A 19,741-nucleotide genomic window follows, 5' to 3' on the forward strand; every position below is an offset into this window, starting at 1 on the left:
TGGCCAATGTCGAAGAGGTTACTGCCTATGTTCTCCTCTAGGATTTTGATGGATTCCCATCTCACATTGAGACCTTTCATCCACTTTGAGTTTATCTTTGTGTAGGGTGTTAGAGAATGGTCAAGTTTCATCCTTCCACATGTGGCTGTCCAATTTTCCCAGCACCATTCATTGAAGAGACTGTCTTTTTTCCATTACATATTTTTTCCTGCTTTGTTGAAGATTATTTGACCATAGAGTTGAAGGTCCATATCTGGGCTCTCTATTCTGTTCCACTGGTCTATATGTCTGTTTTTGTGCCAGTACCATGCTGTCTTGGTGATCACTGCTTTGCAATATAGCTTGAAATCGAGCAATGTGATGCCCCTAGCTTTGTTTTTCTTTTTCAACATTTCCTTGGCGATTCAGGGTCTTTTCTGATTCCATACAAATTTTAAGATTGTTTGTACCAGCACTTTGAAAAATGTCATTGGAATTTTGATCAGGATGGCATTGAAGGTGTAGATTGCTCTGGGTAGCATAGACATTTTAACAATTTCTTCTGATCCATGAGCACGGAATGTTTTTCCATCATTTTGTGTCTTCTTCAATTTCTTTCATGAGTGTTCTGTAGTTCCTAGAGTATAGATCCTTTATGTCTTTGGTTAGGTTTATTCCGAGGTATCTTACGGTTTTTGGTGCTATTGTAAATGGAATAGTTTCTCTAATTTATTTTTCTATAGTTGCATTGTTAGTGTATAAGAAAGCAACTGATTTCTGTGCATTGATTTTGTATCCTGCCACATTCCTGAATTGCTGTATGAGTTCTAGTAATTTGGGGGTGGAATCTTTCGGGTTTTCCATATAAAGTATCATGTCATCTGCAAAAAGAGAGAATTTGACTTCTTCTTTGTCAATTTGAATATCTTTTATTTCTTTTTGTTGTCTGATTGCTGTTGCTAGGACTTCTAGTACTATGTTGAACAATAGTGGCGAGAGTAGGCATCCTTGACATGTTCCTGATCTTAAGGGAAAGGCTCTCAGCTTTTCCCCATTGAGGATGATATTCGCTGTGGGTTTTTCATAGATAGATTTTATGAACTTGAGGAATGTTTCCTCTATCCCTATACTCTGAAGAGTTTTAATCAGGAACGATGCTGTATTTTGTCAAATGCTTTTTCTGCATTAATTGAAAGGACCATATGGTTCTTCTCTCTCCTCTTATTAATGTGTTTTATCACATTGATTGATTTGCAAATGTCGAACCACCCTTGCAACCCAGGAATAAATCCCACTTGGCCATGGTGGATGATCCTTTTAATGTATTGTTGGATTCTATTAGCTAGGATTTTGTTGAGGATTTTGGAATCCATATTCATCAGGGATATCAGTCTGAAATTCTCCTTTTTGTTGGGGTCTTTGCCTGGTTTGGGGATTAAGGTAATGCTGGCCTCATAGAATGAGTCTGGAAGCTTTCCTTCTGTATCTATTTTTTTGAAATAGCTTCAGGAGAATATGTATTATTTCTTCTTTGAATGTTTGGCAGAATTCCCCAGGGAATCCATCAGGCCCTGGACTCTTGTTTTTTGGGAGGTTTTTGATCACTGCTTCAATCTCATTACTGGTTATTGTCCTATTCCGATTGTCAATTTCTTCCTGTTTCAGTCTTGGGAGTTTATAGGTTTCCAGGAAGGCATCCATTTCATCCAGGTTGCTTAGCTTATTGGCATATAGTTGTTGATAATAATTTCTAATAATTGTTTCTATCTCCTTGGTGTTACTCATGATCTCTCCCCTTTCATTCATAATTTCATTAATTTGGGTCCTTTCTCTTTTCTTTTGGATAAGTCTGGCCAGTGGTTTATCGATCTTATTAATTCTTTCAAAGAATCAGCTTCTAGTATTATTGATCTGATCTACTGTGTTTCTGGTTTCTAATTCATTGATCTCTGCTCTAATCTTAATTATTTCTCTTCTAATGCATGGCTTAGGCACCATTTGTTGCTTTTTCTCTATTTCTTTAAGGTGTAGAGTTAGTTGGTGAATTGGGGATTTTTCTATTTTTTTGAGTGAGTCTTGGATGACTATGTGTTTCCCCCTTAGAACCCCCTTTGCAGTATCCCATAGGTTTTGGACCGATGTGTTTTCGTTCTCATTGGTTTCCATGAATTGTTTAAGTTCTTCTTTGATTTCCTGGTTGACCCAAACATTCTTGAGCAGAGTGGTCTTTTGCTTCCAAGTGTTTGAATTTCTTCCAAATTTTTTCTTGGGATTGAGTTCCAGTTTTAAAGCATTGTGGTCTGACCTGTACCTGTGAAACAAATAATACATTATATGTTAAAAAAAAAAAAAGAAGATAGTAGGAAGGAAAAAATGGAGGGGAAATTGGAGGGAGAGATGAACCATGAGAGACTATGGAATCTGAGAAACAAACTGAGGGTTCTAGAGGGGTGGAGGATGGGGATGGGGTTAGCTCAGTGATGGGTGTTAAAGAGGGCATCTATTGAATGGAGCACTGTGTGTTATACGCAAACAATGAATCATGGAACACTACATCAAATAAATAAATAAATAAATAAATAGGAAAAATAAAAGCATTATGGTCTGAGAATATGCAGGAAATAATCTCAATCTTTTGGTATTGGTGGAGACCTGATTTGTGACCAGTATGTGGTCTATTCTGGAGAAAGTTCCACGTGTGCTCAAGAAGAATGGGTATTCTGTTGTTTTAGGGTGGAATGTTCTGTATCTATGAGGTCCATCTGGTCCAGTGTGTCATTCAAAGCTCTTGTTTCTTTGTTGATTTTCTGCTTAGATCGTCTGTCTATTGCTGAGAGTGGAGTACTGAGGTCTCCTACAATTAACGTATTATTATCAATATGACTCTTTATTTTGGTTAACAGTTGGCTTATGTAGATGGCTGCACCCATGTTGGGGGCAGGGATATTTACAGTTGTTAGATCTTCTTGTTGGATAGACTCTTTAAGAATGATACAGTGTCCTTCTGTGTCTCTAAATACAGTCTTTAGTTTAAATTCTAATTTGTCTGATATAAGAATTGCTACCCCAGCTTTCTTTTGAGGTCCTTTGGCATGGAAGATGGATCTCCATCCCTTCACTTTCAGTCTGGGTATATTTAGGTTCAAAATGAGTCTCTTGTAGACAGCATATGGATGGGTCCTGTCTTTTTATCCAATCTGCAACCCTGTGCCGTTTTATGGGAGCATTTAGGCCTCTCACATTGAGAGTGATTATTGAAAGATATGAATTAATTGTCATCATGTTGCCTGTGAAGATCTTGTTTTTATAGATTGTCCCTGTACATTTCTTTTCTATATCACTTTTGAGGTCTTTCTCCTTTTATAGAATCCTCCCTTAATATTTCTTGCAGGGCCGGTTTAGTGGTCACATAGTCTTGCAGTTTCTGCTGGTCGTGGAAGCTCTGCAACTCTCCATCCATTCTAAATGACAGCCTTGCCAGATAAAGTATTCATGGCTGCGTGTTCTTCTCGTTTAGTACCCTGAATATGTCTTGCCAGGCCTTTCTGGCTTGCCAGGTCTCTATGGATAGGTCTGATGTTATTCTGATGTTCCTCCCTCTATTAGTAAGGAAGCTCTTCCCCTAACTGCCCTTAAGATGGTTTGCTTGGTTCTAAGACTTGCAGATTTTACTATTACATGCTGGGGTGTTGACCTGTTTTCCTTGATCTTGGGAGGGCTCCTCTCTGCCTCTAGGACATGAATGTTTGTTTCATTCCCCAGATTAGAAAAGTTCTCAGCTACGATTTGCTCAAATATATCTTCTAGTCCTCTCTCTCTCTCTCTCCACCCCCTCAGGGATTCCAATAATTCTGACATTGGAACGTTTTATGTTGTCACTTATTTCTCTGATTGTATTTTCATGGATTCTGAGTTGTTTTTCCCTGGCCTCCTCTTTTCCCTTTTTGTCTATTACTTGATGCTCTAGGTCACTAATTCATTCCTCTGCCTCACTTACTCTAGCTGTTAGAGTATCTAGATTAGATTGGATCTCATTGGTAGCATTTTTTTAAAATTTTTTATTGTTATGTTAATCACCATACATTACATCATTAGTTTTTGATGTAGTGTTCCGTGATTCATTGTTTGTGCATAACACCCAGTGCTCCACACAGAACGTGCCCTCCTTAATACCCATTATCAAGCTAAGCCATCCCCCACCCCCTCCCCTCTAGAACCCTCAGTCTGTTTTCAGAGTCCATCGTCTCTCATGGTTCGTCTCCCCCTCTGATTTACTTCCCTTCATTCTTCCCCTCCTGCTATCTTCTTCTTTTTTTTTCTTAACATATATTGCATTATTTGTTTCAGAGGTACAGATCTGAGATTCAACAGTCTTGCACAATTCACAGCGCTCACCATAGCACATACCTTCCCCAATGTCTATCACCCAGCCACCCCATCCCTCCCACCCACCACCACTCCAGCAACACTCAGTTTGTTTCCTGAGATTAAGAATTCCTCATATCAGTGAGGTCATATGATACATGTCTTTCTCTGATTGACTTATTTCACTCAGCATAAAACCCTCCAGTTCCATCCACGTCGTTGCAAATGGCAAGATCTCATTCCTTTTGATGGCTGCATAATATTCCATCGTGTATATATACCATATCTTCTTTATCCATTCATCTGTCGATGGACATCTTGGCTCTTTCCACAGTTTGGCTATTGTGGACATTGCTGCTATAAACATTGGGGTGCACATACCCCTTTGGATCCCTACATTTGTATCTTTATGGTAAATACCCAGTAGTGCAATTGCTGGATCGTATGGTAGCTCTATTTTCAACTGTTTGAGGAACCTCCATACTGTTTTCCAGAGTGGTTGCACCAGCTTGCATTCCCACCAACAGTGTAGGAAGCTTCCCCTTTCTCTACATCCCCGCAAACATCTGTCGTTTCCTGACTTGTTAATTTTAGCCATTCTGACTGGTGTGAGGTGGTATCTCATTGACGTTTTGATTTGGATTTCCCTGATGCCGAGCGATGTTGAACACTTTTTCATGTGTCTGTTGGCCATTTGGTTGTCTTCTTTGGAAAAATGTCTGTTCATGTCATCTGCCCATTCCTTGATTGGATTATTTGTTATTTGGATGTTGAGTTGGATAAGTTCTTTATAGATTTTGGATACTAACCCTTTATCTGATATGTCATTTGCAAATATTTTCTCCCATTCTGTTGGTTGTCTTTTTGTTTTATTCACTGTTTCTTTTGTTGTGCAAAAGCTTTTTATCTTGATGAAATTCCAATAGTTCATTTTTGCCCTTGCTTTCCTTGCCTTTGGCGATGTTTCTAGGAAGAAGTTGCTGTGACTGAGGTCGAAGAGGTTGCTGCCTACGTTCTCCTTTAGGATTTTGATGGACTCCTGTCTCACATTTAGGTCTTTCAACCATTTGGAGTCTATTTTTGTGTGTGGTGTAAGGAAATGGCACAGTTTCATTCTTCTGCATGTGGCTGTCCAATTTTCCCAACACCATTTGTTGAAGAGACTGTCTTTTGTCCATTGGACATTCTTTCCTGCTTTGTCGAAGATGAGTTGACCATAGAGTTGAGGGTCCATTCCTGGGCTCTCTATTCTGTTCCAATGATCTGTCTGTCTGTTTTTCTGCCAGTACCGTACTTTCTTGATAATGACAGTTTTGTAATAGAGCTGGAAGTCCGGAATTGTGATGCCACCAGCTTTGCTTTTCTTTTTCAACATTCCTCTGGCTATTCGGGGTCTCTTCTGGTTCCATACACATTTTAGGATTATTTGTTCCATTTCCTTGAAAAAGCTCCTTGGTATTTTGCTGGGGATTGCATTGAATGTGTAGATTGCTCTAGGTAGCATTGACATCTTCACAATGTTTGTTCTTCCAATCCATGAGCATGGAACGTTTTTCCATTTCTTTGTGTCTTCCTCAATTTCTTTCATGAGTATTTTATAGTTTTCTGAGTACAGATTCTTTGCCTCTTTGGTCAAATTTATTCCTAGGTATCTTATGGTTTTGGGTGCAATTGTAAATGGGATCGACTCCTTAATTTCTCTCTCTTCTGTCTTGTTGTTGGTGTATAGGAATACCACTGATTTCTGTGTATTGATTTTATATCCTGCCACTTTACTGAATTCCTGTATGAGTTCTAGCAGTTTTGGGGTGGAGTCTTTTGGGTTTTCCACATAAAGTATCATATCATCTGCAAAGAGTGAGAGTTTGACTTCCTCTTTGCCGATTCGGATGCCTTTGATTTCTTTTTGTTGTCTGATTGCTGTGGCTAGGACTTCTAATACTATGTTGAATAGCAGTGGTGAGAGTGGACATCCCTGCCGCGTTCCTGACCTTCAGGGGAAAGCTCTCAGCTTTTCCCTATTGGAAATGATATTTGCTGTAGGTTTTTCATAGATGGCTTTTATGATATTGAGGTATGTACCCTCTATCCCTATACTCTGAAGAGTTTTGATTAAGAAAGGATGCTGTACTTTGTCAAATGCTTTTTCTGCATCTATTGAGAGGATCATATGATTCTTGTTCTTTCTTTTGTTAATGTATTTTATGACGTTGATTGATTCGCAGGTGTTGGACCAACCTTGCAGCCCAGGATAAATCCCACTTGGTCATAGTAAATAATGCTTTTAATGTACTGTTGGATCCTATTGGCTAGTATTTTGGTGAGAATTTTTGCATCCGTGTTCATCAAGGATATTGGTTTGTAATTCTCCTTTTTGATGGTGTCTTTGTCTGGTTTTGGGATCAAGATAATGCTGGCCTCATAAAATGAGTTTGGAAGTTTTCCTTCCATTTCTATTTTTTGGAACAGTTTCAGGAGAATAGGTATTAATTCTTCTTTAAATGTTTGGTAGAATTCCCCTGGGAAGCCATCTGGCCCTGGGTTTTTGTTTGTTGGGAGATTTTTGATGACTGCTTCCATTTCCTTAGTGGTTATAGGTCTGTTCAGGTTTTCTATTTCTACCTGGTTCAATTTTGGTAGTTGATACATCTCTAGAAATGCATTCATTTCTTCCAGGTTATCTAATTTGCTGGCATGGAGTTGCTCATAATATGTTCTTATAATTGTTTGTATTTCTTTGGTGTTGGTTGTGATCTCTCCTCTTTCATTCATGATTTTGTTGATTTGGGTCATGTCTCTTTTCTTTTTGATACGTCTGGCCAGGGGTTTATCAATCTTATTAATTCTTTCAAAGAACCAGCTCCTGGTTTCGTTGATCTGTTCTACTGTTCTTTTCGTTTCTAGTTCATTGATTTCTGCTCTGATCTTTATGATTTCTCTTCTCCTGCTGGGTTTAGGCTTTATTTGCTGTTCTTTCTCCAGCTCCTTTAGGTGTAGGGTTAGGTTGTGTATTTGAGACCTTTCTTGTTTCTTGAGAAAGGCTTGTATTGCTATATACTTTCCTCTCAGGACTACCTTTGCTGTATCCCAAAGATTTTGAACAGTTGTGTTTTCATTTTCATTGGTTTCCATGAATTTTTTTAATTCTTCTTTAATTTCCTGGTTGACCCATTCATTCTTCAGTAGGATGCTCTTTAGCCTCTATGTATTTGAGTTCTTTCCGACATTCCTCTTGTGACTGAGTTCTAGTTTCAAAGCATTGTAGTCTGAAAATATGCAGGGAATAATCCCAATCTTTTGTTAGTGGTGAGACCTGATTTGTGACCTAGGATGTGATCTATTCTGGAGACTGTTCCATGGGCACTAGAGAAGAATGTGTATTCCATTGCTCTGGGATGGAATGTTCTGAATATGTCTGTGAAGTCTTTTGGTCCAGTGTGTCATTTAAAGTCTTTATTTCCTTGTTGATCTTTTGCTTAGATGATCTGTCCATTTCAGTCGGGGGCGGGTGTTAAAGTCCCCCACTATTATTGTATTGTTGTCAATGTGTTTCTTTGCTTTTGTTATTCATTGCCTTATATAATTGGCTGCTCTCATGTTAGGGGCATAGATATTTACAATTGTTAGATCTTCTTGGTGGATAGACCCTTTAAGTAGGATATAGTGTCCTTCCTCATCTCTTATTACAGTCTTTGTTTTAAAATGTAGTTTGTCTGATATAAGGATTGCCACCCCAGCTTTCTTTTGGTGCCCATTAGCATGGTAAATGGTTTTCCACCCCCTCACTTTCAATCTGGGGGTGTCTTTGGGTCTAAAATGAGTCTCTTGCAGACAGCATATTGATGGGTCTTGTTTTTTAATCCAATCTGATAGCCTGTGTCTTTTGATTGGGGCATTTAGCCCATTTACATTCAGGGTAACTATCGAAAGATAAGAATTTAGTGCCATTGTATTGTCTGTAAGGTGACCTTTACTGTATATTGTCTGTGTTCCTTTCCGGTCTATGCTGCTTTTAGGCTCTCTCTTTGCTTAGAGGACCCCTTTCAATATTCGTGGAGGGCTGGTTTCGTGTTTGCAATTTCCTTTAGTTTTTGTTTGTCCTGGAAGCTTTTTATCTCTCTTTCAATTTTCAATGAGAGCCTAGCTGGATATAGTATTGTTGGCTGCATATTTTTCTCATTTCGTGCTCTGAAGATATCCTGCCAGTCCTTTCTGGCCTGCCAGGTCTTTGTGGATAGGTCTGTTGCCAATCTAATGTTTCTACCTTTATAGGTTACATATCTCTTCTCCTGAGCTGCTTTCAAGATTTTCTCTTTGTCTCTGAGACTCGTAAGTTTTACTATTAGATGTCGGGGTGTTTATCTATTTTCATTAATTTTGAGAGGGGTTCTCTGTGCCTCCTGGATTTTGATGCCTGTTTCCTTCCCCACATTAGGGAAGTTCTCTGCTATAATTTGCTCCAATATACCTTCTGCCTCTCTCTCTTTCTTTTTCTCCTGGGATCCCAATTATTCTAATGTTGTTTCGTCTTATTGTATCACTTATCTCTCGAAATCTGCCCTCGTGATCCAGTAGTTGTTTATCTCTCTTTTTCTCGGCTTCTTTATTTTCCATCATTTGGTCTTCTATATCGCTAATTCTCTCTTCTGTTTCATTTATCCTAGCAGTTAGTGCCCCCATTTTTGATTGCACCTCATTAATAGCCTTTTTGATTTCGATTTGGTTAGATTTTAGTTCTTTTATTTCTCCAGGAAGGGTGTGTCTAACAACTTCCATGCTTTTTCAAGCCCAGCTAGCTAGTATCTTTAAAATCATGATTCTGAACTCTAGGTCCAACATCGTACTAATGTCCATATTGAGTAGGTCTCTGGCAGACAGTACTACCTCTTGTTCTTTTTGCTGAGGTGATTTCTTTCATCTTGTCATTTTGTCCAGAGGAGAATAGATGAATGAGAGAACAAAATGCTAACAGGTTAACAACGTCCCCAGAAAATATACTCTAAACTAATCAGAAGAGACCTGAAACCAGGGGAAAAGAAAGGGAAAGAAAGAAAAAAGAAAGAGAAAAAAAGAAAAAATATATAAAAACAAACAAAAACAGAACAAAACAAACAAAAAAAAAACAGAATATGATCAAATATGATCAGGCTAGTGCATAGATCAGTGCCACACACTAGATTTTGGGTGTATTTTAGTCTGTTAGAAGATAGTGCCTCCTAAAATTTTAAAGAAAGAAAGACATATATGTACAAAATAAGGGTTGATACAATGAAGGGATGGAAGATGACTGTAAAGATGAAAATTATAAAATATTTTATAAAAGGAATTGATAAGATAAGAAGTTGTTTGAAAAAAGAAAGAAGATTTTTTTAAAAAGGGAGAGAATGTGATCAGGCAGGAGACTAGAACAAAGCCATACACTAGAGATTTAGGGTATATTTTGATCTGTTAAAAGAAACTGTATCTCAAAATTTTAAAGAGAAAAACTTATACATATATGCCAAAAATAAGGGTAACTACTATGAAGGGATAGAATATGACTCTAAAAATGAAAAATAAACGTTTTTTTTAAAGGGATTGATAAGATGTTGGTTGAAAAAGGGAAAAAGAAAAATTAAAAAAAAACAGTTAAAAAAATTAATTTTGAAAAACTAATGAATCATGGTAAAAAAAAAAAAGCCATGAATTCTATGTGCAGTATTCCCCTAGCACTGGAGTTTTCCCGTTCTCCTTGATCGGTAAACTTGGTCTTGGCTGGCTGTTCGTGCTGATCTTCTGGGGGAGGGGCCTGTTGCCGTGGTTCCCAAATGTCTTTGCCGGAGGCGGAATTGCCCTGCCCTTGTGAGTCTGGGCTAAGCAATCTGCTCAGGTTTGCTCTCGGGAGCTTTTGTTCCCTGCAAGCTCTTGGTACAGCTTTGGAGGATGAGAGTGAAAATGGTGGCCTCCCAATCTCCACCCGGAGGAGCTGAGAACTCGGGGCCCCGCTCCTCAGTGCGCCCCCAGAGAAAAGCAGTCAGTCACTCCCGTGTCCCCGATCTCCGGCCCCACTCCGAGCTCACCCAGCCTGTGACCGAGTGTTTCTATCTCTGGCACCCGACCCCGTGTGGAGTCTCCAAACCCAGCAGATCCCTGCAGTGCACTCCTGCACCACTCCTCCAGGGGGAGGAAGGGGAGTGTCCCCAGATCTGCCACTTGTTGGGTCCCTGCTGCAGGAGCAGTGGCCCGACTGGGCCGCGGATCACAGCTTATGGCAACCCTGAGCTGAGAGCCCGCGCCTCAGCTCCATCTCAGCAGCCGGCTTCCCCGCTCCAATACCCGGGAGCTCTGCTGCACTCAGGCACCCCTGGTCTTTCTGTGACCCCGAGGGTCCTGAGACCACACTGTCCCACGAGGGTTCCACCTCCCGCTTAGCCACTGCAGCGACGTCCCTCAGCGGAGCCGACTTCTAAAAGTTCTGATTTTGTGCTCCGCGGCTCTATCACTTGCCAGAAGCGGCCGACAGAGGCCCCTGCCCCCGCTGTGTATCCTCCCAAATATCACCTCGGATTCACTTCTCCACACATCCTACCTTCCAGTAAGTGGTTGCTTCTCTGTTCAGAGAGTTGTTGCTACTCTCTTCTTCAATCTGTTGTTGAGTTCGTAGGTGTTCAGAATGGTTTGATCCCTATTCAGCTGAATTTCTGAGACCAAACAAAATCCAGTTCTCCTACTCCTCCACCATCTTGCTCTGCCTCCACCTCATTGGTAGCATTTTTAAGTTCTGCCAATGCAGCTTTCATTTCTGCCCTTAGAGACTCTATGTTGCCATTAATTGATTTCTCCATTCTAGCTATTGTCTTCACAATTGCTAGCCTGAATTCCATCTCTGACATCTTGGTTATATCTGAATCCATTTGTAAATCTGTGGCATAAGTCATGGTCTCTATCTTTCCTATTTGAGGTATTCCTTCTCCTAGTCATTCTGTTGAGGGGTGGTTGAGGAAATATATAGACTCCAAATTATTGACCACAACCCAATCAAAATGCACCTGTTTTCTAGGGACCTTAGGGTTGCTGGCCTCTTGTCTTCCCAGACTGTCTTCTGGGGGAGGGGCCTGCCGTGATATTACTCAGGCAACCCATTTGGATAGAGTTGTCCTGCCCCCTGTGGTGGGGGATGGGCTCAGTGGGAACCGGTTTTGGGGGGCTTTTGTTCTCTGGTGGCTTTCCCTGGCAGCTTTCTGCCTCTCTTCTGAGAGTCAGAGCAGAAGAGACCATTTCCAACCCTCTGCCTCAGAGCAGAGAGACCGCAGTCTATTCTCCAGTGAGCTCTCCAGGACACACTATCTCCGTTTCTGTCTGAGCATGCTGCTAGAAACTGCAGCATCCTGGGTTGTGTGCCCCTCAGCAGCGCTCCCAGTCCTGCCTCCAGGTTGGTGTACATCTCTGCCCTTTGTGCTTCTAAAACCACCAGCCGCCCCCAGTTTGTACATGGGGCCCCACCACTCCAGGTTTCCATCTGGGGGGCTGCCCTAAAGTTTTTTTCCCTGCCACTACCGGTTTGCAAGTCAGTGCCCAGTCCCAGTGAGGGAGGCTATCGCTTACCGGTGGTGTAGGATCCCCATGGCCAAGTTCCCTCCCCTTGCCGTTTATCCTCCAATATCTGCCCGCAGAATCACGGCTTCCCACTTTGTACCCCAAAACCAACCACCTGAGATATTCTATTTGTAGAGATCCAGATCCATCTTCTTACATCTCAGGCTGATTTCATGGGTGTTCAGTGTGGTCTGGTAGGTATCCAGCTCAATTCTGGGGACCGGTTGAAATAGGGTCCCCTACTCCTCTGCCATCTTTTCCCCCCTCCCTCTTTTATTATTTTATTTGTTAAACCTGTTATCATCTGGATGCTCTCATCCAGAACAAAGGGAAAATGATAATTCCTGACACATTTTGAGTGCTCTTGATAAAAATCCATCCCATTAACAGTCCAAACGAGACCCTTCTCAGAATCATTTCCTACCACTTAGCAGGGAGGGTATAAGGTGATGTAAGGTGGAGAGAGGACAAAGATAAATTGTGTCTGCGGAGACTGATCAGCTGAATAAAAATTAGAATAATCAAATATGTTTAGGATTTACTTTTTTTATTTTCTTGTTTATATATATTTGACTGCTGTGTTCCTATGTAACTTGGGGAAAACCAGAGGGGTTAGAGAGGCAAGGGCAATGTCAACACTCATTTTTACTCTCCGTGGGAACTTGGGAAAGTCATTTGAGTTCTTTAGGTCTCAGATTCTTCAAGGATTAATTCCACCCACCTTACAGTGTGGTTAATAAATAATGCATATGCATTTCTTAGTAGAGTGCTTGCCATTTATTAGGTACTAAAAAAATATTAGCAGCCAGTCCCACCTAAGTTTAATTGAACTAGCTTCTTTTCTCTAAAAGCTAAATCCTATGTAACTTCAGTTTTCAAAATTTCCCAGTGAGGCAGAGAGTAACAAAGTATGATGGATTCTGGGGTGAATCTGTTCCAGCATGCCTCTGGCAGGGCTCACTAACTCCCAGCTCTGCTGGGATGTGGCCTTAGCTACCACCAACTGGACTGACCTGACAGTCTTGTCACACTGAATTAATGTGCTTGCCTTGGCATTTGCGTGGAGCTGAGGGTCGAAGACTTCTCAAATACAGAGCTCCATGACTGTCTCTGAGGGAGGTACTTACATGCACAACACCACCACAGAATATTCTTTCCAAGGTACACTCTGCCATAGCCTCATTACCCAAGCTGTGACTGCCTCCCCACCAAGTCAGTCTCAACCTCAGCTGTGTCAGGACAGAGGTTGGGTTTGCCATGCTGCCTTTAATGTCCTCATGCTGAAGTCCCTGGGATATAATGAACATTAAGCTTGTGCAAACCTGAGGTGCAATATGGTTGCAGGTTCTAGGTTTTCTAGTCACAATGTAGCCCTCCAGCTCCTGAGGTTTACAGAGATGTCTCAGGAGGAGAGCTGTAACCACATCCAAAATGCTGTGACCTTCTCAATGCGGCCTCCTAAGTGAGAGGGTGGGCAAACCCAGGAAGGACCAGTCACGGCCAAATCTTTCCCATTTGTTCCAAGAATGTCTAATAGTCCTGGAGGGAATTGTTCTGTTTTCTAATCCAGTTGGGGGAATCAGAGAATCAAAAAGATCATAGGGGTAAAAGTAAAACTTAGAGTTTTAGCATCCTTTCTATATTTTTGATGTGCAAATAACATTTTACTCCATAGTTCCTGTATTCAAGGAATTCATGCATGATAGTCAAAGAGTTATATAAAATTCAAAAATAAAGTAGTAAAAATGTATTAGATACTACAAATTAAAAATATTTACAGTAGCTGCAGAAATTGCTTTCTCTAATGAACATGTTCCTAAGTAAATTTATTATTAAAACAAGATTATAGGAGACATAGATTTAGCCCATCTAAAAGCATGACTTTTTTTTTTAACATCTCTTAAGTACATTGTGTAGGGGTGTCTTATTACCAAGGAACTTTTTCATTCATTATTTCAGAACTTCCACTTAAAAATAAATTTTAGTATCACAAGAAGGTTTTAAAAACATTTTCTTTTAATTGCCCCAAATTTACTTATTATTAGGGTAAAAACAGATTTTAGTATAATTTGATGACATATGTGCGTGTATGGTAGCAACACGCACACATGAACACACACATATGCACACACGCGCATGCATGCACACGCGCAAACACGCACACAAGCACGCACGCACACGTGCCCACATGCTCACGTGCACCCGCACATGCATACATGCACGCACGCACACACATACACGCACGAACACACACACGCACACACACACACACACACACGACACTCCTGCCCTTAGCTTCAGGACAAAAGGCAAAATGACCATCTTTCAGGGCATGTTGGGGGCTCAGTCAGTTCAGCATCTGACTCTTGGTTTCTGCTCAGGTCATGATCTCAGGATCCTGAGATCAAGACCCACATCAGGCTGCATGCTCTGCATGGAGTCTGCTTGGGATTCTCTCTCCCTTTCCCTCTGCCCCTCCTCCTAGTTGTGCACGCACACTCTCTCTCAAATTAATAATCTTTTTTTAAAAAAAGAATGACCATCTTTCTGTGTATACTCATACAATGATAAACAGTCACTGGAGTATTGATATTGGTATACATGTTCTAGACAACAAAGGATAGGAAAGAACGAAGGAAACATTTTCTTCCTCTTCTATGTTCTCTTCAGATGCTCCCCACCGGAAATTGTCTGACTGGGTGAAGTCAATCCCTCTACATAAGGTACAACAGAAGCCTTCATTTACCTGTTTTAGAAGAGGCTCACAAGACAGCTAGTCTTGGTCTCTAACTCTACTGTACTGGACGTTGTTAACTGGGTGAAGATAAGCATTGCCCTTTCCCTGTTCCCCAAGCATCCAGTGCAGTGCTTAGTTAGGGGTTAATTTATCTCCCTTTGAAGATTGAATGGAAAATCCTCATTTTCAGAAGTTGTTCCTTCAGACAATCTGAGATGCTCATATATGCCACATGCTCTGCTAAGTGCTCTTTGGAGACTTACTTAAGCCTTACAATAATACTATGAGGCAGATATTATGCCCCCATTTTAGGGATGAAGAAACTGAGCATAGAAATGCTAAGTAACATACCCAAGTTTTCACGTCAGGAGAAGAATCTGGGATTTAAACTTAAGTCTATCTGAATCTATGCTCTTATCTACTATTAAATGTGGCTGGCCAAAAGTGCAGGTAGAATTTCAGGGTAGATGTGTCCTCATGCATGCTTATGAGGCTCCTCGCAGTTTGTGAAGGTGGGGGGGGGGGGAGGGGAAAGGTGACAAAATGCCTTCCCCATTCCCAAAGGTGTCCATACCTTAATTCCTGGAACCTGAGACTATGTTACATTAAGGTAGCAGATATAGTTGAGGTTGTTAATCATTTGCTCTTAAAACAGGGATATTGGTTATTACCCTGGATTATTGTGGTAGGTCCAATGGTATCACAGGGTCCTGCAGAGCAAAAAAAGGAAACAAAGGAGATAGATCAGAGAGAGGGCATTGTGAGTGGGCCTGGGACCAATGCTGCTGACTTTAAGGCAGTCTCTAGAAGCTGGAATAGGCTTATAGTCGCCTGGAGCTTCCAGAAGGAGTGCAGACTTGCTGACACCTTGATTTTAGCCCATGAGACCCATTTAAGATTTCTGACCTCCAGAACTGTGAGGTAATAAACTTAAGTTGTTTTAAGCCACTAAATTTGTGGTAATTTGTTACAGCAGGATTAAGAGACTAATAATAATAAGTGTTTACTTATTTATTTATTTGAGAGAGAGAGAGACCGGGAAGGGCAGAAGGAGAGGGAGAGAGAGAATCTTAAGCAGGCTCCAAGGCCAGCTCACAACCTGAGATCATGACCTGAGCCAAAATCAGGAGTTGGAGATTTAACCAACTGAGCCACCCAGGCGCCCCCTAATAAGTGTTTTAGATACCTTAGAATGTATATGTAATAATGGGGTGATTAAAGCTGCACCTTCTTTTTTCACATTTTTTTAAGATTTTTATTATTATTATTATTCATTTGAGAGAGAGAGAGAGCACAAGCAGGGGGAGAGGCAGAGGGAGAGGGAGAAGCAGACTCCCCGCTGAGCTGGGAGCCCAACATGGGGCTAGATCCCAGGACCTGGAGATCATGACCTGAGCTGAAGGCAGATGCTCAACCATCTGAGCCACCCAGGGGCCCCTCTTTTTTCACATCCATACGGAGGCATTCATCATTGTGTTATTGTGTTGCCTACAGGGTGGTCTTACTCCAACAACCAACTCCCTGGGCACCACCACTATTATCGTCCGCTCTGCCATGGCTCAGTATAGAAGCTATTTGTGGTGGAAAGAAATTGTGTTTTTAGGTATGAAAAATGATTAAAGATAAATTGATTAGTCATTTCTGCCTGAACTCCTCCCTAAAATTTTAGTCAAATTAGTCAGTGCCAACGGGTCACGATTTCTTTAGGGGGCAGGTTGGAGAGCACATGCTTTTGCTCATGATTTTAACTATTGCACATTTGCAGTCATGTTCCAAGTGTGGAAGTTGGGCCTAATTCTTTCACTTCCCTATTACACAACATATAAATATATGTGAGACAGGTATACAGAAGGTGTGTACATGTATATATGGAGGCAGGGGCAGGAATTTGATGTTGATTTTGATAGGGTCTCAATTTAAAAAGCAAAATGTATTTTTTTATTTTTTTATTTCAATTTTTTATGTAAATTCTAGTTAATATATATGGTAAAATTGGTTTCAGGTGTAGAATTTAGTGATTCATCACTTACATATACCATCCAGTGCTCATCCCAACAAGTGCCCTCCTTAATAGCTTTTCTAAAAAGCAAAATTTAAATACAAACGAATAACCAGTACCAAAAAATTAAGATTCCAGAAATGGTATCTTCTGCCATTAATTATTTCTCCACTAGATAGCAGTATAGTGTAAGCAAAAAGAATGCTGTCCTTAGCCTTGGGCGTCTCTAGCTGCTAGTAAAGGATGTTTTATTGCTCTTTCAGAAGAGGAAAGTCGGCCAGATTAACAATCAATTTAGAGGGGTAGGGCTGATCTAGACTGATCCTAGGGCAGTGAAGTCCCAGAAAGAGCATGGATTCTGTGGCTCTCAGCGCTTTTGATTCCTAGCTATGGGATCCTGGCAGGTTACTTAAGGTCTCAGGGCCTCGGTTTTCACATTTATGAAATGGGTGTGAATATTACTGTCTTCCTTAGACGGCTGTTATGAAGATAAAATGAAGAAATGTAGTTAAAGATCTTAGGACATAATAGGCAGTCGGTTACTAACAGTCCTTTCTCTCCCCTGCCTAAGGGGAAAAATAAATACATACAATGTAAGTGGTGGACCCTAACATCATATAATCTCTAGTTATGGCTGTGATGAAATGAAGAGTCTTGAAAAGTGAGGAGAGATGATTTATTCTTTACTGTGCTTCAGTCTGACGAAGATTTTCCTAAAAGCAGTGCCATAACCTTCTTTTCGTGCTCTCAAACGTGGTTGCTGTCTGTCCCCTCTCTGTCAAAATTGAAGTTTATCTCCCGTGAGGAGGCTTGTCAACTTTCCCTGAGGTCTGCAGTGCTGGGCTAACATCCCCTGCCTCCTGTGTCTGTGGCAGGTTGGCCTTCAGTCTGTGGGCGCACAAGAATGCTGCCCAAACAGTGTAGTGAGTGGAATGGTGATTCCCAAAAGACCAGTCTCCCAGAACCTGTGAATGTGACCTAGTTTCGAGACAGGGTCTTTGCAGATGTAATTAAGCTAGGGATGGATCATCCTGGACTACCCAGGTGGACCCTGAATCCAATGATAAGTGTCCTTAAAAAGGCCGAGGGAGGTTGAGGCAGAGAGGAGAAGGCCCTGGGAGATGCGGGCAGATGGGAGAGAGGCAGCACCACAGAAGGGGGGATCCCCTGCAGCCACCAGGGGCTGGAAGAGGCAGGAAACGATCCTCCCCCGGAGTCCTCAGAGGGAGCATGGCTCTGCTGACACCTTGATTTCAGACTCCAGGTCTCCACGCTGTGGAAAAATAAATTTCTGTTGCTGTAAGCCACCAAGTTTGTGGTTATTTGTTACAGCAACCCTAGGAAACTAATACAGATTTATTTCAAGAAAATCCCTGTCCCCAAATATATTTCTGCTGTTGCTAGAAATTCCATCATTAGGAAATTTATTTCTTTGGTTTAAATTGCAGCCTCTTTTAAGATAAAATACATAAGGTCCCTTAGGAAAGGTAACATATTTTGGAGAATGCATTTTTCACATTATGTACTCTGAATGGATGGCTTGGACCTGCAGAAAAGCACTGGGTAGTTGGAAGGGAGTGATTCTAAAAAGGTGAAGGGAATTGGCTCTGAAAGACCAGCTTGACTTGCAAAGCAACTTGTCTGGCATTTGACCCAGTGATTCATTATGTCAATGGTTCTCAGTGAGAGAAGCCAAGATTTGGAGAAATCTCAAGCAATATTGCCATCTAAGAAGATCCCTCTCCTGACTAATTTCAGTATGCCCCTTGCCATAAGATAAAGCTCCTTGAGGCCAATGGAACATGGCCTTAGAACTAGTACCTTCCCCTCCCCGACCATGATGCAGGTACCCCAGAATCCCCGAATTCCTTGCCCAAATGGCCCCCAAACCATTTTCACGATTCACACAGCTTGCGTCTCTAAGTCTACCCTCCCTAGGATGGATCACACCACCAGCATGCACACTCCTAGGCCCAGGATGGGGAATATGAGGAGACTTTTCAGTACACAGTTGAACCAGAGTGGAGAGAAGAGGTTTACTGGAGCTCAGGACCTGTCTCTTCTGAAACTTGATAATTCTAAACTCAAACATGGCTTTCTTGGTCTTTATAAAGGTATATTTGTCAAGCATTGAACATATTTTATTAACAGTTTGTTAACTTGGTCTATAAATGTGGGCCTGCATTCATACCTCTCGCAAAAGCTAAAGGTGGTCCTCCCTCTGAGATATGCAATTCTTTAAAAACACTCTGAAGGCGGGGTAGTGAGCCAACAGCAGTCCATAAAAAGGGAGGAAGTAAAAACAGAATCACAGTGCTGGAAGTGCCACGAGGGAAAAAAAAAAAAAAAACTTGGAAAGGAACTGGTAGTAAAATCTAAAAACCACACCAAGCGTGCAAATGACTACATGGTAAAAAGCAGATACAGGCTCCATCATCTTTCAGTTATGTGATTTTTAAAAAAAGACACTTAACGTCTTTGAACTGCTATTTCTTCAAATGTAAAATTGGGGTGATTAAACCTATGCCAAAGAGTTACTATGAGAACTCAGGAGTAAATTAAAGTCCCTGCTTTAAGTGAGAGCACATACTGTGTGCCCGATAAATTGTAACTCTCCTTGTTATTACTGTGGGCAAGTCTTCTCCTGGTATCACTGGGGCTTGGTAGGAAGAGACTCACACCGGCTACAGCACCTCAGTGGGCCCCTCGCTCCGAGCAGCAGTGGTCTCAGGAAATGAGACAAGCCCCGCTTTCCAAACTTGATTTTTGCTTGGCCATTCACCTATGTATGGTGAAAATAAGCAGCCTCAGACAACATTGCTCATCTGGTCTGCTCATGTGAAGCCCCAGAGTCAAAAATGTGAATCTTGGGCGCCTGGGTGGCTCAGTCATTAAGCGTCTGCCTTCGGCTCAGGTCATGATCCCCGGGTCCTGGGATCGAGCCCCGCATCGGGCTCCCTGCTCAGCAGGAAGCCTGCTTCTCCCTCTCCCACTCCCCCTGCTTGTGTTCCTGCTCTCACTATGTCTCTCTCTGTCTCTGTCAAATAAATAAAAATCTTTAAAAAAAAATGTGAATCTTAAATGTG

This window comes from Callorhinus ursinus, unplaced genomic scaffold (assembly GCF_003265705.2).
Source record: "Callorhinus ursinus isolate GAN/ISIS: 27379988/994484 unplaced genomic scaffold, GSC_fseal_2.0 scaffold2, whole genome shotgun sequence".
NCBI classification, from domain to species: domain Eukaryota; kingdom Metazoa; phylum Chordata; class Mammalia; order Carnivora; family Otariidae; genus Callorhinus; species Callorhinus ursinus.